The 23,012-nt window shown below is 44.7% G+C and overlaps 1 protein-coding gene across 4 annotated transcripts in view; it reads left to right on the forward strand.

Annotated features, from left to right (window-relative positions):
* The window catches only part of LOC138665137 (inositol hexakisphosphate and diphosphoinositol-pentakisphosphate kinase 2-like), an 80,957-nt gene that overhangs the window by 51,462 nt on the left and 6,483 nt on the right, over nucleotides 1–23,012 (forward strand). The gene's annotated exons all lie outside the window — the stretch shown is intronic.

Here is a 23,012-nt window from a genome sequence, read left to right on the forward strand (position 1 = left end):
CATTCTTTTTGTCCCAGTCTCTGGCCCTGGGTATAGCTTTACGGATCGTTATGTCTAGAAGGGTTAAGACTCACACGGTTCTTTTTACTGGTTGTGTATCTTGTCGTGCCCCTTTTCCGCACGCCCAAAGTAATCGCCTCTGCGAGGCCTGTGACTCTGAACGCGCCCAGGAGCCCCCCCCCCCCCTGCCAGTTCTCCAGTAGTCTCTCCGGCTCCGGTTCCTCAAGCAGATGCTGGGGCAGCTCCGCCAGAATGGGTCACGTCCTTGTCGCAATCCATGGCGTCCCTTACTGAAGCAATCAAATCTCTGCAGACCCCGGCAGTCAGGGACGGTAGTCCACCTGTCTCGGAGAGGGCCTCGGGGTCTCAGGAGCCTTCGGCCTGCAGGGGCCGCGCTCACTCTAGACAGACGCATGGAAAGCGGATTCGCAAAGCGTCGTCCAGGCACTCCGGTGCTTCCGCATCCTGGAGTTCCGTATCTCGTTCTCCTTCCCCTGCAGAAAGCGGGGAAGTTGAGACTGATTACGAGTCAGAAGGGTCTCTTAATTTTGAGAAACCTGGTTTTCAGGAGTCGGTAGATAGCCTGATTGAGGCTGTCAATCAGTCTTTAGGGATAGAGGACGAGCTCGCCTCATCCTCTGATCATAAGGTCTCATTTAAGCGGGCTAAACGGGCCCATAGGGTTTTTTCCTCTCACCCTGAGTTTGAGCATCTGATTCAACGCAACCGGGAGCACCCGGACAAGCGTTTTTCAGGGCAAAGAGCTCTGAAGGCCAGGTATCCCTTTGCTGCGGAACTTTGGAGGATCTACAGAAGGGTTTCCTGCCCAGTTACTACAGTGTCCCGTTTAGCCTCTAACACGTTGCTATCTCTCCCTAATGGCTCATCGATTAAGGATCCTACGGATCGTCTTATAGAGAGCTTGGCTCGTTCCGTCTTTGAGGCTTCAAGTTCAGCACTTTTTCCTTCCTTTGCAGCAACTTGGGTTGCCAGGGCTATGATTTCTTGGTCAGAGTCGTTATCTAAGGCTCTCCAAGAAGGTAATTTGTCAGCAGAATTGGCAGAAATGTCATCTCAGGTAGCAATGGCTGGTAGTTATCTGATTAACGCATCCCTAGATGCGGCAGATTGTGCTTCTTCGGCTGTGTCTAATGCTATTGCCATCAGAAGGGCTCTTTGGTTAAGGTCCTGGCGGGCTGATTCTACCTCTAAAAAATCTCTTACATCCCTACCGTATCAGAGTGGTCGTTTGTTCGGAGAGAAGCTGGATCAGCTTATTTCTGACTCCACAGGAGGGAAGAGTAAGTTTCTTCCTCAGCAGAAGTCTAGACAGCCTTTTCGTCGCCAATTTCAGGCCCGTTTTAGAACCTTTCGCAACGTTAGATGGGCCCCAGCATCAGGCTCTCCTGCGCAGGGTCGATCCAATCAGGACCGAGACGGTCGGACCCCTTATACGGCCAGCCAGGGGGGAAGAATGCGTCTCCAATCTACTAGATCCAGAGGATCTAGGACTCAAAAGATTTTCGGCTAAGTGACTGGAGGCCTCCTCTGGGTGTCTCCAACAGAGTAGGCGGACGTCTACTTTTATTTCGCCAGGTCTGGCTTCAGGTAATCCACGACCAGTGGGTTGGAGAGCTCGTATCATCAGGGTACAAAATAGAGCTGGTTCAGCCGCCTCCTCCCCGGTTCTTTCCATCCCGTCTTCCCAGGTCCAAGTCTCTTCGTCAAAGCCTGTTCAATTCCGTAGAGTCCCTTCGTATAAGCGGTGTCATTTCTCCTGTTCCAAGGGAGGAAAGGTTTCAGGGCTTTTATTCCAATCTTTTTGTAGTGCCCAAAAAGGACGGAGCAGTAAGGCCTATTCTAGATCTCAAACTCTTAAACAGGTTTGTCCGCGTTCGTCACTTTCGGATGGAGTCTCTCCGGTCAGTCATCGCCTCTTTGGAAAAGGGAGAGTTTTTGGCCTCAGACATTCAGGATGCTTATCTACATATTCCCATCTTTCCACCTCATCAAAGATTTCTCCGGTTTGCCGTAAACAATCTACACTTTAAATTCACGGTATTACCCTTCGGGCTGGCCTCCGCTCCCAGGGTGTTCACGAAGGTCATGTCTACAGTGGTTTCCATTCTGCACTCCCGAGGTATAGTCGTCTTGCCATACCTGGACGATCTGCTGATCAAGGGACCGACTTTTCAATCTTGCAGGGAAAATGTCGGCTTCACTCTGGACACCCTTTCTCGTCTAGGTTGGCTGGTGAATTTAAGGAAGTCATCCCTACAGCCATCCCGGAAGATCTCATTTTTAGGCATGATCTTCGACACCTCTCAAGCCCTATCAATCCTTCCCCAGGACAAGGTCCTAGCCCTTCGGCGGGAAGTGAGGAATCTTCAACAACCGGGCCCTCATACGATTCGGTCTGGCATGAGGGTGTTAGGAAAGATGGTTGCGACTATAGAGGCGGTTCCGTTTGCGCAGCTTCATCTTCGACCCCTCCAACTAGCAATCCTATCAGTGTGGAACAGAAATCCTCTTTCTCTTAACCGCAGATTTCAGTTGTCCCTCCAAGCCAGGCTGGCCCTCTCTTGGTGGCTAAACAGCTCATCTCTACTCAGGGGGAAGCCCTTTCCCCCAACCAATTGGCTAGTGGTCACAACAGATGCCAGTCTCCTGGGTTGGGGAGCAGTATTCTTTCATCACACTGCTCAGGGGCTCTGGTCTCCTCTGGAATCAGCCCTCCCCATCAATATCTTAGAGATTCGAGCAGTTCGACTAGCCTTGTTACATTTCCACCATCTTCTAGCAGGTCGCCCTGTCCGAATTCAATCGGACAACGCCACAGCGGTAGCCTACATAAATCACCAGGGGGGCACCCGCAGCAAGGCAGCCATGCGGGAGGTAAAGCAAATCCTACTCTGAGCGGAGAGGAATCACTCTGTAATCTCAGCGGTCCACATTCCGGGCGAAGAAAACTGGGCGGCAGATTTCCTAAGCCGTCAGGGTCTGGCCTCCAGGGAGTGGTCTCTCCATCCCGAGGTATTTTTGCAGATTTGCCATCTTTGGGGGACTCCGGACGTGGATCTAATGGCGTCCACGATGAACGCCAAGGTGCCCAGTTTTGTCTCTCGGTACCAAGACCCCCGGGCGATCGCCGTGGATGCGCTGGTATTGTCTTGGAACCAGTTTCATCTCTCTTATCTGTTCCCTCCTCTGGCACTGCTTCCGAGGGTAATCAAGAAAATCAAATCAGAGAGAGCACCGGCCATCCTGATCGCTCCGGATTGGCCACGACGGACCTGGTATGCAGACCTGGTACAACTTCTCGCCGGGGTTCCTTGGCGGCTCCCCGATCGGCCGGATCTTCTATCTCAAGGGCCGATCTACCACCAGTACTCAGAGGTCCTACGTTTGACGGCCTGGCCGTTGAATCTTGGGTTTTAACCCAGGCAGGGTTTTCTCAAGAAGTGGCGGATACCATGATCAGTGCACGTAAGCCCGTCTCGGCTAAGATTTATTATCACACTTGGAAGGTGTTCCTTTCCTGGTGTAGAGAGCGCGGGCTGCCTCCTCTGCGTTTTTCCATTCCGAACATTCTAGCCTTCCTTCAAGCAGGCCTGGATTCTGGGCTTGCTCCAAGTACTCTTAAAAGGCAGATTTCGGCTTTCAGTCCTTTTTCAGCGCAAGATTGCTACTAATCGTCAGGTCAGGACTTTTTTCCAGGGAGTTGCTCATAAGGTCCCTCCTTATAGGACTCCTTTGGAAGCTTGGGACCTTAATCTGGTTTTAAGGGCTTTACAGAATGCTCCTTTTGAGCCTCTTCAAGATATTTCTTTGATGTTTCTTTCTTGGAAAGTCGTATTTTTAGTGGCCTTAACGTCCATAAGACGGGTATCGGAGCTGGCAGCCCTTTCTTGTCGTTCCCCTTTTCTGCAGTTTCATCAGGACAAGGTAGTTCTCAGACCAGCACCGTCTTTTTTGCCGAAGGTTGTTTCGTCATTCCACATCAATGAAGATATTGTTCTCTGACCCGCAGAAAAGGAACTGAGCGGCACTCGATGTGTTAATCTTCACAGGCAGTAACAGTGTAGGAGAAGTCTCAGCATAAACTTCAAGCCACAAGTCTATGTGTTTGCAGATGCCAGGTGGTGCTTAGCATATAAAGCAGACAGACTTTCCAACTTGTTAAATAACAAAAGATGCAGCACTCACCAGATTCTTGCTGAAGATAGTGTCCTTTATTCGCTTAAAGCGATGTGAGACATTATGCGGAGAGGCGGCAGGAAAGAGGATTGGGTGCGGGGGAGAGGAGAAGGACTACGGCCGTTTCACGCAAAATGCGCTTCCATGGGTCCAGGTGCACAATCAAGTGTGTCATTTCCTTTTTATAGGAGTCGATAGGTGAGTGAAGAAAGTGAGTAAGTGTAAAAACAACATATAATTACACATAACAATTAAAATCACTTTGTGCTGCGGAAATGCATAAACAATAACATTGGAATATACAATTATTACAATCACAAGATGCAATATTTGGAATGAATCATTATTGCAATCATAAAAATATTGACATGTCAAGTTTGTCATTTAGTCCTATTGGACCTTGAGCATTTGTCTTTATAATCCACCTTGCTTCATGTTGTAGGAGAATTTTATTTCGATCGCCACCTTGGGGTGGATTTTTAACCACCTCCAAGCCGGCGAAACGTAACACATTAGGATCTGCATTATGTTTTTCCTGTATGTGCTTAATAAAACGTAAAGATCCCTTGCCTGTGGATATTGATCTGTAATGCTCTCTAAATCTTACTGTCATTGGGCGAATGGTTTTGCCTATATAATAAAATAAACATGGACAAAAGATGACATAGACCACATATTTGCTTTTGCATAAGATGAAATCATGCACTGTGTGTGTTATCGGACCTATTCGTATAGAGCTGCCAAGTACTCGAAGGTGACAGAAGTTACAACTACCGCATCTATGATTGCCGCTCGGCAATGATTTCTCTAGCCAATTATTATTTTCTGGCAACATTCGATTGTGAACAAGTAAGTTACCCAAGTTTCTCGTGCGTTTGTAGGCAAAATGAGGCTGTTTAGGGATAATTTTAGATAAATCCCTGTCATTTTGTAAAACATGCCAATTCTTTCTTATTGCGGCATATACTTCATTGTCCATAGGGCTATGTGTGAAGGTGAACGTAAACCTATGTGGTTCTTGTTGTTTTAATTTGTACTGTTTGTCTTTTTTACGGTTTTTTAATATGTCTTTCTGCGAGAGTTTAAGAGCTCTTGACTCAGCATTCGCTAATAATTGGGAAGGATAATTTCTGTTCAAAAAACATGTTTTAAGATCTTTTATTTGCTCCCTAAAAATTTCTTCATTATTATTAATTTTTCTAAGGCGCACCATCTGGCTATATGGTATACTTCGTTTTGTATGCAACGGATGGGCACTGTTAAAATGAAGTAAATTATTAGTGGCCGTTGGCTTTTTATATACTTTTGTGACTAATTTATCTTCTAGTATTGATATTTGAACATCTAGAAATTCGAGAGTTTTGTTGTCAAAGCAGGATGTGAACCGCATGTTGTCCTCATTAACTTCATTTAAATGGGAGACAAAATTATCAAAATCACTTTTTGTGCCATCCCAGACGATAAAAATGTCGTCTGCGAAACGCAAGTAAAGTCGCATATGCTTCAAATACGGATTTATTGCAGCCGTAATATATTTTTCTTCGAAGACTGCTAAAAATAAGTTGGCAAAAACACATGCAACGGGCGTACCCATTGCAGTACCAACACATTGTAGGAACCATTTATCTATGAATTTGAAGGCATTCTGTGACAAAACAAATTCTAAACTCTCCACCACAAATGAAATAAAATCAGGATCTTTCTCAGTATTTAGCAAGATTTTTATTCGGACTCCCATGACAGCACTACGAGAGAGGGGATCCGCCCTTAAGGAACAGGAAACCTACAGATACAAAAGGGCGGCACCTCTCCCATGCATCAGTTGGTTTCCTGTTCCTGAAGGGACTGGATCCTACGGAAGATACTAGGATTCCAGGCCGGCCGGGCCGAATTAGGTAGCGAGAGGGTCTCCTACCTCGGCCGGTGCGGGGTACCTGAAGGAGACACGGTGGCTCTGGGGGGCTGCACGGCAGTGTCTCATCAGCGTGGAGCGGTCGCCAGGGGGTGTCCGATCTCCGAAGCCGGCGCTTGGTGAGTGTACTGTTTCCCTCTCTTGAGCGGCTTAGGGGAGGCTCTGAGGGGTCGGCGACATTGAGGGGGCGCCACCCGGAGTCTCGTGGCAAGTCTCGGCGTCCCACGTTGTTCACAGCGCTAACAGGAAGGCGGAGCCAGCTGTGACTTCCGGGTCACGGAGCTTCTGCGCATGCGCAGGAGCTCCAAGATGGCGGCGCCCACCGGAAAATGTGCGCTCATCACCCTCAGGTGTCGGCTGATCCCCTGCAGCTGCATGGGGGGAAGGGGAGCAACTGGAAGCGCGGTGCAATTACGCTGGCCGAAGGAGGGGCTATATATCGGCTCCAGGTGCGCGTTCCTTGCTCCTGGTCTCCAAACTGCTTCAGATGGAGTCTGATCAGGATCAGCAGCCTCTGCTGCTGGATGAAGAACCCCAGAAGCTTATGGAGAAGGAACGTGAGAAAAGGAGCGATGGATCTGGCCGCAGAAGCTCCTCCAGACAGGGGTCTGGAGCATCAGCCAAAAAAGATCCCCCTCGTGCTTCGGTATCTCTATGGGTGTGGGCAGCCTCTGGTAAGTGATCTTCGAGAAAGTTCACTTAGTGACTAGTTTCCCCTCATATGTTTTATGCAGGGAAAGAAAAGCGTCAGTAAGGCGAAGCATAGGGAGTGTGCCATCTGCGGGGTCCCCTTGCCTGACTCACACCCTAAAAAACTATGTGACCCCTGTATCCAGCAGACGGTGAGGTCCTGGAAAGTAGGGAGGGGATATAGCATGTAGATCTTACACTCTAGTCTACCTTACTTATCCCTGTAGGTGGCAGAAGAATCCTCTTCTATGGTGGCCAGTCTGAAGGAAATGGTTAGAAGGGAGGTCAAGCAATCCATTAAGGATCTTTCACAGTCAGGCTCTAAGCAGAGAACTCAGTGGGCATCTGATTCATCTGTGGATAAAGACAAGAGTGAAGAATCGGATGATTCAGCAGCATCATCTTCCTCGTCGGGGGAAGACGCTGCCCGGTTTTGTTTACCCATAGAGAGGATAGACAAATTAATAAAAGCGGTCAGAGGCACAATGGGTATAACAGAACCCAAGCCTCAGCTATCTAAGGAACAAATGATGTTCAGCGGCCTAGAACAGAGGAAGCGCAGAGTCTTTCCCCTGAATGAAAAGATACAGGAACTTATCAACAGGGAGTGGAGAAAACCGGAGAGGAAAGGCTCCTTACCACCTGCGCAGAAGCGTCGGTATCCCTTTGATGACCCAGCAGTGGGTAATTGGGAAAAGGCCCCAAAGCTGGACGCGGCAATTGCCAAGGTGGCAAAGCGATCCTCTCTCCCGTTTGAGGATATGGGTACGCTTAAAGACCCCCTGGATAGGAAAGTGGATACCTTCCTAAAAGGAACCTGGGAGATGGCAGCCGGCTCCTTAAAACCTGCGGTGGCGTCAACCTGCACGGCAAGGTCAATAATGGTCTGGCTGGACCAGTTAGAAACCCAATTAAAACAGGGGGCCTCTAGAGATTCCATACTTGCAGCGTTACCAGTAATCCAGGAGGGGGCAGCTTTTTTATCGGATGCCTCAATTGACTCTGTTAAATTGGCGGCTAGGGCAGCAGGTCTTTCTAATGCTGCGAGAAGAGCCCTATGGTTGAAATGCTGGCCGGGGGATATGCAGGCAAAAACAAAACTCTGCGCTATCCCTTGTAAGGGCGAGTATCTATTCGGACCTACCCTGGACGAACTCCTGGAGAAGGCAGGAGATGATAAGAAAAAATTTCCTAACCTTTTCAATCCATATCGTCGTCCCTTCAACAAAAGAAGGTTCAATCGGGGAGGAAGGCGGACCTTCTCACCGGGTAGGGATCGTTCCAGATGGGATGATAAGCGAAAAAGAGGCACAGGTCTCATGTTTCGCCGTAACCCGACGGAAAACAAAAAACAAGACCAATGACTGGCAATCCCGGTGGGAGGGAGACTGTCGCATTTCTCGGCAGAGTGGTCAAAAATCACAAACAGTGTTTGGATAAACATGGTCTCAGACTTGAGTTTGTCCATACCCCACGGGACAAATTCCAGTTAACACCCTGGCGCTCATCTCCCACTGAACAATTTGCCTTAGAAGAGGAAGTGAGGACTCTTTGCTCCAAAAATGTTTTGATTGAAGTGCCGTATTCTCAGGCAGGGAAAGGGTTCTACTCTCCCCTTTTCCTAATTCAAAAGCCGGATATGTCTTATAGGACCATTATAAACCTTAAGGGTCTCAATAAGTTTTTGGTGAAACATACCTTCAAAATGGAGTCCATCAATTCAACAATAAAAATGCTTTTCAACAATTGTTTTATGGTAGTAGTGGATTTGAAAGATGCCTACTATCATGTACCCATTCACGCTGATTTCCAACGATACCTAAGGGTAGCAGTACTAATGGGGGGTAGGATTCAACATTTTCAGTTCAGGGCACTCCCCTTCGGGATAACTTCTGCTCCTAGAGTGTTCACTAAAATAATCGCTGAAGTCATGGCACACTTAAGAGAATCAAACGTCCTTATAATTCCTTACTTGGATGATTTCCTCATTGTAGGGAACTCGATAGATCACTGTCTGTCACAATGGGAGGTTACTAAAGCCAAGCTAGAACACCTGGGTTGGATCATAAACTTCGAAAAATCTAAGTTACAGCCCCTAAATATTCAAAAGTTCCTGGGTCTAATGTTGGATTCAGTGACACAACAGTGTCTCCTCCCCATAGAAAAAATAGATCTAATTCAAATTTATGTGTTAAATGCAATTAATACACCTTCCATGACACTTAGGCAAGCAATGTCCCTACTTGGGTCACTCACATCTTGCATTCCAGCAGTTAAGTGGGCTCAGTTCCACACCAGATCCCTACAAAGAGAAGTCTTGTTCCATGGCAGAGCCTTGGGAGGCGCGTTAAATGGGAAAATAACGTTAGAGCCAACCACGCTAGATTCCCTTAGGTGGTGGTCAGATAAAAAGAATTTATCAGCAGGGGTCCCCTGGATAGTAAATGTGTCCCGGGTGATAACCACGGATGCCAGCTCTTCAGGGTGGGGAGCCTACATGGGGGACATGGTGGTCCAGGGACAATGGGAACCCTTCACAACATTCTCATCCAACCAGAGGGAGTTGTTGGCGGTTGAATTGGCTGTTAAAAAATTCCTCATATATCTGCAGGGCCAGCACGTCAGAATTCTGTCGGACAACAGAGTTGCAGTCGCTTACATAAACCGGCAAGGGGGAACTCGTTCCGAGACATTGATGCAAATCACGGATCGATTGTTCCAGATGGCAGAGCTCAATTTTCTATCTTTGACGGCTCTCCACATCAAAGGAAAGGAAAATGTGGCAGCAGATTTCCTCAGCCGAAACATGTTAAGGCAAGGAGAGTGGTCTCTCAACGAAGACCTTTTCAATCTGATCGTCTGCAGATGGGGTCAACCAGTGGTAGACCTGTTCGCCACCAGAAACAACAGAAAAGTAAAACTTTTTTGCTCGCTAAATCCCAGGGAAAATCCCTTGGCGGTGGACGCGTTTCTGATAAAATGGGATTTTCCACTGGCCTATGCTTTCCCACCACTGAACCTGATACCTCTAGTGGTGAGGAAAATCAGGGAGGATCGAGCGAAAGTCATCCTTATCGCCCCCTTTTGGCCCAGAAGAACCTGGTTTGCCTGGCTCAAGACAATGTCTGTATCGGTTCCCTGGGTACTACCAGAGATCCCGAACCTGCTTTCTCAGGGACCGATCTCCCATCCACATGTGGCAGCACTCCATTTAACGGCGTGGAGTTTGAACGGTCACTATTAGTGGGGAAAGGCTTCTCTCCAAATTTAGTCGAGACACTCCTAAAGAGTAGAAAGCAAGTAACTACAAAAATCTACTCTAGAACTTGGAGGAAGTTCTTGTCTTGTTCAAGATTTGACATCCAAGACGGGATACCAATACAACAAATCTTAGAGTTCCTACAGAGGGGTTTTCGAGTTAAAACTCTCTACTAGTACCCTTAGAGTACAGGTCTCAGCTCTGGGTGCCCTGTTTTCATGCAATATAGCAAACAATTATTGGATAGCGAGGTTTATGAAGGCAGTTAGTAGATCTAGACCGGTATATAAGGATAGGACAGTTCCATGGGATTTAAATTTAGTTCTGTCCTCTCTAACAAAACCCCCCTTTGAACCTCTGCAAGAGGCCTCAATCAAAATGTTGACACTTAAGACCGCCTTCCTGATTGCCATAACCTCAGCTCGCAGGATAGGGGATATCCAGGCGCTTTCCAGAGCTCCTCCATACACAGAAATCTTATCAGACAGAGTAGTCCTTAGACCAGACCCGGCATATCTGCCGAAGGTAGCGTCACGTTTCCATAGATCACAGGAGATAGTTTTGCCATCCTTTATTCCTAAGCCCTCTAATCCTAAAGAGCAGGAGCTTCATACGTTAGACGTTAGGAGATCTCTCCTTCAGTATATCTCAGCTACTGATAATTGGAAGAAAGATGGAGCACTGTTTCTTTCATTCCAAGGTCCAAGGAAAGGATTTAGAGTGTCAAAATATTCACTAGCCAAATGGATTAGGGAAACTATATCTCTAGCTTACACAGCAGGTGGGGGGCCAGCTCCGCAGAATCTAAAGGCACATTCCACCCGGGCCATGGCGTCATCCTGGGCAGAGAGATCTGGAGTGTCAGTGGAGCAAATATGTAAGGCGGCCACTTGGTCATCTCCTTCCACTTTCTTTAAACACTATCGGTTGGATTTGGGGTCCTCCTCTGATCTCTCCTTTGGGTTAAGGGTGCTACAGACTATAGTCCCTCCCTAAGGTAGCTTACATCTCTGTAAATCTCTCGTAGTGCTGTCATGGGAGTCCGAATAAAGCATTAAGCTACTTACTGGTAGCGGCATTTTTCGGAGGCCCATGACAGCACCCTTAGTTCCCTCCCTATTCACGTGGGGGTAGCACTTCCTGATATGTAAATAGTGTAGTTTGTAAATCTCACATATGGTGTCTGGTTACAATATAGTAGATTATTTTTTGGTTTCCAAATGTATATAATGTATATAATGTATGTTTGTGTACCACTAACCGCGGTAGTCCTCTCAGGCTCTGAAATACAACTGATGCATGGGAGAGGTGCCGCCCTTTTGTATCTGTAGGTTTCCTGTTCCTTAAGGGCGGATCCCCTCTCTCGTAGTGCTGTCATGGGCCTCCGAAAAATGCCGCTACCAGTAAGTAGCTTAATGCTTTCGTATTGCTTCTATACCATTAGCCTGTGGGATTCTTGTGTATAAATTCACGATATCAATGGAGGCTAAAGAAAAACTAGGTTGCCAGTCAATTGATTGTAATGCAGATAAGAAGCTTCCTGTATCCTTGACAAATGAAGGGATCTTCTGCAGCAGTGGTTTAAGTAGCCAGTCGAGGAATTGGGACAGGGGTTCCGTTAAGGAATCGATCCCCGAAATTATGGGGCGTCCAGGGGGATGTGTTGCGTTCTTATGAATTTTGGGAATGCTATACCAGTGTGGAATTTTGGGGTGTTCTGGAAGAAGCTTTTCTGCTCTATTTTTTGTTAATACGCCTTTTACCACATATTTATTCAATAAAGATCTTAATTTATCTTTAAATTTAGATGTGGGATTGTTGTCCAACGGGATATATGTATCCCCATCATTTAATTGCGACAATGCTTCATTAATGTAATAATCTTTGTTGAGTATTACTAGATTCCCCCCCTTGTCCGCCTTTCTTATGACTACGTCTTTCCACTGCTGCATTTCCCTAAGGGCTCTGTCCTCATTTAACGTTAAATTTCTTAAAGGTTTTCGGTACAGCAATGCCTCTACATCTTTTAGGACCAAATCCTGAAATAAATCGATAGAATTCCCCGGGGCGATTGGTGGCATAAAGCAGGATTGCACTCCTCCCTTGAAAGGCTCCAAAATCGGTTCAGTGATAGAACTGGCTCCTAAATGATCTACATTAGGAGTCTCTTCGCTTAAACTAGTTAGAAGCCACATAACTTCTATGTCTTTCTCATTATCCGGAGGAAACGCCATAAAGCCAAGATTACCTATGGAAGCCGGAACTTCCGTTGTTGGTTTTGCTGAGGTTTCATTGGTGTTTTTTTGAGATGGAAAATGTTTATGCAGATGCAATTTTCGTGTGCATTTAAACAGATCTACTTTAAACTCGGTCAGATCGAATTCTTCTGGCAAGCAGAAGTTTAAACCAAGCGACAATACTTGTCTTTGATCTGCAGATAGTATTTTATTAGACAAATTTATAATTTGAAGTTCATTATTAACTGGTGCTATTTCCTCCACGACACTTGCTTGCGTTTTTTCTGCATTCCTGTTTTTCCGGCCCCCTCGTCTGGTTTTCCTCCTAAAGGGATATTATCTCTCTGCGATGTTGTTGCCATGTTGATATTTTCCATCTGCTCCTCAACCCCACTGGAATCGGAATCGGTAATCCAACCGTCTCTCTGTGTTTTTTTCTTATTCTGAGTTCTTACTTGACGGTTTCTCTGAAAAAACCTCTTTTTATTTTTGTTCCACGATAAGACTTGCCCTGATTCGAAATCATTTTTATCTCTTAAGAATTTTTCTTTTTTCTTTTGTTTGGTGTCTAATTGAATCACTACCAATTTTTTCTCCAATTTTTTGAGGAAAAGATTATATTGCGTTTCCGTTATTCTTGACAACAGTTCTTTTTTGGCTTTCTCTAACTGCTCGCATAGAATTCCATACTCCTTTTCATTCTGAGAAATCACTAATAGTAATAAATTTTGGGAACACTGAAGATGAATTTGTTCCCATGCCTTCTTAAATGAAATATCATCCATAAATTGCGAGATGTCTTTAAACACTCGGAGTCCTCTAGGAACACGTTCACATTCTACATACGACTTTAATGATTTAATTGTCCAATATAGTCTGATTTCTCTTTCGGCCAAATTGTGGATTTTATTTTCCAATGTTTTAGTGCTTATCATTTCCAATTCCTCTTTATGGTTACATTCCATAAAGAATTCCGCCGCACCCTCTCTTCCTGCCATTAAACCATGCTCCGAGACTGTGCTTAAGTTAGCTTCCATATTTTCTGCTTGACTAACCTCCATTGATCACGTTACAAATCACACACAGCGATGCCTGACTAACGCTGACCTGTGCTCTGCTCACCATACAACATGAAAGTTCACTGACCGGCAGAAAAGGAACTGAGCGGCACTCGATGTGTTAATCTTCACAGGCAGTAACAGTGTAGGAGAAGTCTCAGCATAAACTTCAAGCCACAAGTCTATGGAAGGAGTATACAAGGAGTATGGAATTCTATGCGAGCAGTTAGAGAAAGCCAAAAAAGAACTGTTGTCAAGAATAACGGAAACGCAATATAATCTTTTCCTCAAAAAATTGGAGAAAAAATTGGTAGTGATTCAATTAGACACCAAACAAAAGAAAAAAGAAAAATTCTTAAGAGATAAAAATGATTTCGAATCAGGGCAAGTCTTCTCGTGGAACAAAAATAAAAAGAGGTTTTTTCAGAGAAACCGTCAAGTAAGAACTCAGAATAAGAAAAAAACACAGAGAGACGGTTGGATTACCGATTCCGATTCCAGTGGGGTTGAGGAGCAGATGGAAAATATCAACATGGCAACAACATCGCAGAGAGATAATATCCCTTTAGGAGGAAAACCAGACGAGGGGCCCGGAAAAACAGGAATGCAGAAAAAACGCAAGCAAGTGTCGTGGAGGAAATAGCACCAGTTAATAATGAACTTCAAATTATAAATTTGTCTAATAAAATACTATCTGCAGATCAAAGACAAGTATTGTCGCTTGGTTTAAACTTCTGCTTGCCAGAAGAATTCGATCTGACCGAGTTTAAAGTAGATCTGTTTAAATGCACACGAAAATTGCATCTGCATAAACATTTTCTATCTCAAAAAAACACCAATGAAACCTCAGCAAAACCAACAACGGAAGTTCCGGCTTCCATAGGTAATCTTGGCTTTATGGCGTTTCCTCCGGATAATGAGAAAGACATAGAAGTTATGTGGCTTCTAACTAGTTTAACCCCTTCAAGTCGCGGCCCTTTTTAATTTTTGCTTGTTCGTTTTTCGCTTCCCTCGTTCACAGAGCCATAACTTTTTTATTTTTCCATCAATATGGTCATGTGAGGGCTTATTTTTTGCGGGACAAGTTGTACTTTTGAACGACACCATTGGTTTTACCATGTCTTTTACTAGAAAACGGGAAAAAAATTCCAAGTGTGGTGAAATTGCAAAAAAAGTGCAATCACACACTTGTTTTTTGTTTAGCTTTTTTGCTAGGTTCACTAGATGCTAAAACTGACTTGCCATTATGATTCTCTAGGTCATTACGAGTTCATAGACACCTAACATGACTAGGTTATTTTTTATCTAAGTGGTGAAGAAAAATTCCAAACTTTGCTAAAAAAAAAAAAAAAAAAAAAAAGGGCCATTTTCCGATACCCGTAGCGTCTCCATTTTTCGTGATCTGGGGTCGGGTGAGGGCTTATTTTTTGCGTGCCGAGCTGATGTTTTTAATGATACCATTTTTGCACAGATACATTCTTTTGAGCGCCCGTTATTGCATTTTAATGCAATGTCGCGGCGACCAAAAAAACGTAATTCTGGCGTTTCGGATTTTTTTCTCGCTACGCCGTTTAGCGATCAGGTTAATGCTTTTTTTTAATTGATAGATCGGGCGATTCTGAACACGGCGATACCAAATACGTGTAGGTTTGTTTTTTTTTTTTATTGTTTTATTTAGGATGGGGCGAAAGGGGGGTGATTTAAACTTTTATATTTTTTATATTTTTTTCATATTTTTAAAAACATTTTTTTTTTACTTGTGCCATGCTTCAATAGCCTCCATGGGAGGCTAGAAGCTGGCATAGCCTGATCGGCTCTGCTACATAGCAGCGATCATCAGATCGCTGCTATGTAGCAGAAATGCAGGTGTGCTGTGAGCGCCGACCACAGGAGGGCGCTCACAGCAGACCTGCATCAGTAACCATAGAGGTCTCAAGGACCTCTATGGTTACCTTCCTGATGCATCGCCGACCCCCGATCATGTGACGGGGGTCGGCGATGACGTCATATCCGGCCGCCCGGCCGGATGCGGTAGTTAAATGCCGCTGTCTGTGTTTGACAGCGGCATTTAACAGGTTAATAGCGGCGGGTGAATAGCGATTTCACCCTCCGCTATTGCGCGCACATATCAGCTGTACAAAACAGCTGACATGTCGCGACTTTGATGTGGGCTCACCGCCGGAGCCCACATCAAAGGGGGATTCACGGCATGCGCAGTAGATGTACGGCGCATGTCGTGAAGGGGTTAAGCGAAGAGACTCCTAATGTAGATCATTTAGGAGCCAGTTCTATCACTGAATCGATTGTGGAGCCTTTCAAGGGAGGAGTGCGATCCTGCTTTATGCCACCAATCGCCCCGGGGAATTCTATCGATTTATTTCAGGATTTGGTCCTAAAAGATGTAGAGGCATTGCTGTACCGAAAACCTTTAAGAAATTTAACGTTAAATGAGGACAGAGCCCTTAGGGAAATGCAGCAGTGGAAAGACGTAGTCATAAGAAAGGCGGACAAGGGGGGGAATGTAGTAATACTCAACAAAGATTATTACATTAATGAAGCATTGTTGCAATTAAATGATGGGGATACATATATCCCGTTGGACAACAATCCCACATCTAAATTTAAAGATAAATTAAGATCTTTATTGAATAAATATGTGGTAAAAGGCGTATTAACAAAAAATAGAGCAGAAAAGCTTCTTCCAGAACACCCCAAAATTCCACACTGGTATAGCATTCCCAAAATTCATAAGAACGCAACACATCCCCCTGGACGCCCCATAATTTCGGGGATCGATTTCTTAACGGAACCCCTGTCCCAATTCCTCGACTGGCTACTTAAACCACTGCTGCAGAAGATCCCTTCATTTGTCAAGGATACAGGAAGCTTCTTATCTGCATTACAATCAATTGACTGGCAACCTAGTTTTTCTTTAGCCTCCATTGATATCGTGAATTTATACACAAGAATCCCACAGGCTAATGGTATAGAAGCAATACGAAAAATCTTGCTAAATACTGAGAAAGATCCTGATTTTATTTCATTTGTGGTGGAGAGTTTAGAATTTGTTTTGTCACAGAATGCCTTCAAATTCATAGATAAATGGTTCCTACAATGTGTTGGTACTGCAATGGGTACGCCCGTTGCATGTGTTTTTGCCAACTTATTTTTAGCAGTCTTCGAAGAAAAATATATTACGGCTGCAATAAATCCGTATTTGAAGCATATGCGACTTTACTTGCGTTTCGCAGACGACATTTTTATCGTCTGGGATGGCACAAAAAGTGATTTTGATAATTTTGTCTCCCATTTAAATGAAGTTAATGAGGACAACATGCGGTTCACATCCTGCTTTGACAACAAAACTCTCGAATTTCTAGATGTTCAAATATCAATACTAGAAGATAAATTAGTCACAAAAGTATATAAAAAGCCAACGGCCACTAATAATTTACTTCATTTTAACAGTGCCCATCCGTTGAATACAAAACGAAGTATACCATATAGCCAGATGGTGCGCCTTAGAAAAATTAATAATAATGAAGAAATTTTTAGGGAGCAAATAAAAGATCTTAAAACATGTTTTTTGAACAGAAATTATCCTTCCCAATTATTAGCGAATGCTGAGTCAAGAGCTCTTAAACTCTCGCAGAAAGACATATTAAAAAACCGTAAAAAAGACAAACAGTACAAATTAAAACAACAAGAACCACATAGGTTTACGTTCACCTTCACACATAGCCCTATGGACAATGAAGTATATGCCGCAATAAGAAAGAATTGGCATGTTTTACAAAATGACAGGGATTTATCTAAAATTATCCCTAAACAGCCTCATTTTGCCTACAAACGCACGAGAAACTTGGGTAACTTACTTGTTCACAATCGAATGTTGCCAGAAAATAATAATTGGCTAGAGAAATCATTGCCGAGCGGCAATCATAGATGCGGTAGTTGTAACTTCTGTCACCTTCGAGTACTTGGCAGCTCTATACGAATAGGTCCGATAACACACACAGTGCATGATTTCATCTTATGCAAAAGCAAATATGTGGTCTATGTCATCTTTTGTCCATGTTTATTTTATTATATAGGCAAAACCATTCGCCCAATGACAGTAAGATTTAGAGAGCATTACAGATCAATATCCACAGGCAAGGGATCTTTACGTTTTATTAAGCACATACAGGAAAAACATAATGCAGATCCTAATGTGTTACGTTTCGCCGGCTTGGAGGTGGTTAAAAATCCACCCCAAGGTGGCGATCGAAATAAAATTCTCCTACAACATGAAGCAAGGTGGATTATAAAGACAAATGCTCAAGGTCCAATAGGACTAAATGACAAACTTGACATGTCAATATTTTTATGATTGCAATAATGATTCATTCCAAATATTGCATCTTGTGATTGTAATAATTGTATATTCCAATGTTATTGTTTATGCATTTCCGCAGCACAAAGTGATTTTAATTGTTATGTGTATATGTTGTTTTTACACTTACTCACTTTCTTCACTCACCTGTCGACTCCTATAAAAAGGAAATGACACACTTGATTGTGCACCTGGACCCGTGGAAGCACATTTTGCGTGAAACGGCCGTAGTCCTTCTCCTCTCCCCCGCACCCAATCCTCTTTCCTGCCGCCTCTCCGCATAATGTCTCACATCGCTTTAAGCGAATAAAGGACACTATCTTCAGCAAGAATCTGGTGAGTGCTGCATCTTTTGTTATTTAACAAGTTGGAAGATATTGTTCTGCCCTCTTTTTGTCCGGCACCTACGCACCGTGTAGAAAAAGCTCTCCATACGTTGGATCTGGTAAGGGCTCTGAGGAGATACGTTTCCCGAACGGCTCCTTTTCGCCAGACAGATGCTCTGTTTGTCCTTCCGCAGGGTCGCAGGAAGGGATGCGCTGCTTCAAAATCTACCCTGGCCAGGTGGATAAGGGCGACCATTCAGGAGGCTTATCGCACCATGGGCATGACGGTTCCGGCCGGAATCAAGGCTCATTCAACAAGAGCGATGGGGGCTTCCTGGGCCGTTCGGCACCAGGCCTCAGCAGAACAGGTTTGCAAAGCTGCGACCTGGTCTAGTCTGCATACGTTTGTCAAACATTATAATGTCCACTCCCAGACCTCTGCAGATACAAGTCTGGGTAGAAGGATTCTTCAAGCGGCAGTGGCGCATTTATAGACAACCATCATCTGGATGTCTTTGACTGGTGAGTTATTTTTCCCACCCAGGGACTGCTTTAGGACATCCCACTGTCCTGTGTCCCCCAATGAGGCGAAGGAGAAATAGGGATTTTTGTGTTACTCACCGTAAAATCCTTTTCTCCGAGACGCTCATTGGGGGACACAGCTCCCTCCCTGGTAGCCTTATGGCTGCTTTGGTTATATCTGATTACATTAGTCAGTAGGATCTTTTCTAGACAGACAGTTTCTGTATTTATGATGTTATATTATTTTTTTTGTTTTGTTCTCCTACTGCTTTTTGCACCAAACTGGAGTCTCTGGTTGCCAGTGTCAGGGTGTATACGATGGAGGAGGAGCTAACTTTTTTTCAAGTTTACTTAGTGTCAGCCTCCTGGCGGCAGAAGCATACACCCCACTGTCCTGTGTCCCCCAATGAGCGTCTCGGAGAAAAGGATTTTACGGTGAGTAACACAAAAATCCCTATTTTCTCTGGCAGTTGTCGGATCGTCCAGATCTGCTCTCCAGGAACCAGTTCTAACTCATGCGGGACTCTCACAAGTTGTCAGCAACTTGTGCTTGTAAGCTCGCCTCAGTATGCTTTTTGCTTGGGGGAGAGATCACGGACCCCTATCTCCCTTTTTTAATTTTCCTTCAAAACAATCTAGATTCAGGCCTGACGCTCAGCTCGTTATAAGTCTAGATTTTAGCCTTTTCAATCTTATTGCAACAAAACTGCAAATAGGGACTTTCTCGCAGGGAGTTTTCCTATGCGGTTCTTCCCTATCGCCTACTGTTAGATCTTTGGGACCTTAATGGTCCTGGGGGGTCTTACAGTAGACTCCTTTTGATCCGGACAGACTTTACTGTCACGGAAGGTCGCCTTTTTTTCTGCGGTCACGTCATTCAGGCGAGTCTTCGGAGCAAGCCGCTTTGTCCTTTCAGACTCTTTTTGCCATCATGGCAAGGTTGTCCTCTTGCCGTCCTCGTCACTTGTTACCAATGTGGTATCGTACTCCCTCTCGAGGACATCGTTCTTCCCTCGTCTTGGTCGGCACCAGTCCACAAAACGGAACGGGTTCCCCATACTCTGGACGAGGTGAGTGCTCTGAGAAGGTACACATCGAGGACGGCATCCTTCCGAAGGTTGGACGCTTTATTTGGGCTTCCTGACAGTTGCAGGAAGGGTTTAGCCGCTTCATCGGCCATGCTAGCCTGCTGGATTCGTTTCTCCATCCAGGGGTCCTTCTGCATCAGAGGTCAGCCTATCCCAGCGGGGATTAGGGCACTCCAAACTTCGTCGATAGTGGCTTCTTGTTCCATTAGGCACCAGATGTCGACAGAGCATTGCAAGGTTGCGGTTTCATTCAGTCCGCACACATTCTTGAAGCACTACAATATTTGCACCCAGACTTCTGCAGATGTGAGTCTTGGCAGGTGGACTCTGCAGGCCCCGGTAACGCGTTCTTAGATAGCGGTTACGCAGGGTCTGATCTGTAATGTTATCCACACCCAGGCCGTTCTAAGTTGTCTCCCCTCCCCTCCCCCCCCCAACTTATGACTTGTATGGGTGAGTTTAAGCTGTGACTGGGACCAAATCGGACATATCATCTTTTTCAATTTTTTTTTGTCTGCTAAAGACAAAGATAACATGTAGAAAGCTCCATAGACTATAACGAAAAATGCAGCATAGATAGTCCTAGTGACCAGTGTGAAAATTGCAAAATATCTGATGGATATACTGTACATTGTTATAATTCTAGACCGTACTATGGAAAATTAAGGGGAACATGGAAACTTGACTGAAATAGGCCATTGTCTTCTAACAAATTGCTTTTTAAAGAGGCCATAGAATGGATCCGGCATCGAGGGGTCCTCCTGGGGGGCATCCTGCTAACATCACATGAGCACGGTGCCAGCTGCTTCACATTCTTTGCTAGTAGTGTGGGCCATTTCAGTCATCACAGTAAGACATTCAGGTCATTTTATGCCTCAGTAGGGCTCTGTCATCACTTGTTACCGACCAGTGAGACTGGTCATAAGATCACAAGTGAGGATGATAAGACAAGAAATAAAGCTGAGCTCATTGTGCTGCCGTGTGCCGGTAGATACCAGAATACCAGTGATGGCTTAATTAATTGGCGTGTGCAGTACAAGTAATGGTGACCCACATTTGGTCCTCAGCCGGTGGAGACTATAGACAGGATAGTGAAAAATGATCGCATTTTCATCTGTTACTTCAGATTTTACTTCTCCCCACAGTTCCACCACCTGCTTACCGTCATTGATTGAGAGCCTTTCCCGGAGAAGAAATCCTGCCCTTGTCATATATTGACCATACAAGGCTATGTTCACACGTTGCGCTTTGGCTGCATGTTTTTTTCCTCAGGCAAAACCTGCTCTCGTCAGTAAAGCCGCTGCAGTGTTTTTTTTTTTTTTTGCTGCATATTTTGTTGTATCTTGTGCATGTTGATAAAGTTTTAGTGCCCCCCACACACACACACCTCTCCAAAAAAAACCTTAATTAACTTTTTGTTTTTTTGCAGCAATAACACAGCAAAAACTTTTTATTTCTGCGTTTTGCACTAACCCATTATTTTTCTATGGGTGAAAAAAAAAACGTGGTATGGTGTGAACATAGCCTTATAGTGCCATTATTAGGACCCTGTATTCTGCCGAACCATAATGAAACTTGACCGGGAGTCTGCCCCCTCCCCCCCCAAAAAAAGAAAAATCACAAGTTAAGCTAAGCCAATGGGGGGGGGGGGGGGGAGGTCTTAGCTCTATAAAAACCAAACCGTTGTATATACAGTACAGACCAAAAGTTTGGACACACCTTCTCATTTAAAGATTTTTCTGTATTTTCATGACTGAAAATTGTACATTCACACTGAAGACATCAAAACTATGAATTAACACATGTGGAATTATATACTTAACAAAAAAGTGTGAAACAACTGAAATTATGTCTTATATTCTAGGTTCTTCAAAGTAGCCACCTTTTGCTTTGATGACTGCTTTGCACACTCTTGGCATTCTCTTGAGGAGCTTCAAGAGGTAGTCACTGGGAATGGTTTTCACTTCACAGGTGTGCCCTGTCAGGTTTAATAAGTGGGATTTCTTGCCTTGGAATGGTCTTCCAACAATCTTGAAGGAGTTCCCAGAGATGCTTAGCACTTGTTGGCCCTTTTGCCTTCACTCTGCGGTCCAGCTCACCTCAAACCATCTCGATTGGGTTCAGGTCTAGTGACTGTGGAGACCAGGTCATCTGGCGTAGCACCCCATCACTCTCCTTCTTGGTCAAATAGCCCTTACACAGCCTGGAGGTGTGTTTGGGGTCATTGTCCTGTTGAAAAATAAATGATGGTCCAACTAAACACAAACCGGATGGAATAGCATGCCGCTGCAAGATGCTGTGGTAGCCATGCTGGTTCTGTATGCCTTCAATTTTGAATAAATCCCCAAAGCACCCCCACACCATCACACCTCCTCCTCCATGCTTCACGGTGGGAACCAGGCATGTAGAGTCCATCCGTTCACCTTTTCTGCGTCGCACAAAGACACCTTGGTTGGAACCAAAGATCTCAAATTTGGACTCATCAGACCAAAGCACACATTTCCTCTGGTCTAATGTCCATTCCTTGTGTTCTTTAGCCCAAACAAGTCTCTTCTGCTTGCGGTCTGTCCTTAGCAGTGGTTTCCTAGCACCTATTTTACCATGAAGGCCTGCTGCACAAAGTCTCCTCTTAACAGTTGTTGTAGAGATGTCTGCTGCTAGAACTCTGTGTGGCATTGACCTGGTCTCTAATCTGAGCTGCTGTTAACCTGCAATTTCTGAGGCTGGTAACTCGGATAAACTTATCCTCAGAAGCAGAGGTGACTCTTGGTCTTCCTTTCCTGGGGCGGTCCTCATGTGAGCCAGTTTCTTTGTAGCGCTTGATGGTTTTTGCCATTGCACTTGGGGACACTTTCAAAGTTTTCCCAATTTTTTTTGACTGACTGACCTTCATTTCTTAAAGTAATGATGGCCACTCGTTTTTCTTTACTTAGCTGCTTTTTTCTTGCCATAATACAAATTCTAACAGTCTATTCAGTATGACTATCAGCTGTGTATCCACCAGACTTCTGCACAACACAACTGATGGTCCCAACCCCATTTATAAGGCAAGAAATCCCACTTATTAATCCTGACAGGGCACACCTGTGAATTGAAAACCTTTCCCGGTGACTACCTCTTGAAGCTCATCAAGAGAATGCCAAGAGTGTGCAAAGCAGTCATCAAAGCAAAAGGTGGCTACTTTGAAGAACCTAGAATATAAGACATATTTTCAGTTGTTTCACACTTTTTTGTTAAGTATATAATTCCACATGTGTTAATTCATAGTTTCTCTCTCTCGTGCATCAAGACCCCCAATTTGTATATACAATAAATAGATGTATCTCCTATTACATCTCTGTGCAGATT

The sequence above is a fragment of the Ranitomeya imitator genome, chromosome 1 (assembly GCF_032444005.1).
Source record: "Ranitomeya imitator isolate aRanImi1 chromosome 1, aRanImi1.pri, whole genome shotgun sequence".
Lineage (NCBI taxonomy): Eukaryota > Metazoa > Chordata > Amphibia > Anura > Dendrobatidae > Ranitomeya > Ranitomeya imitator.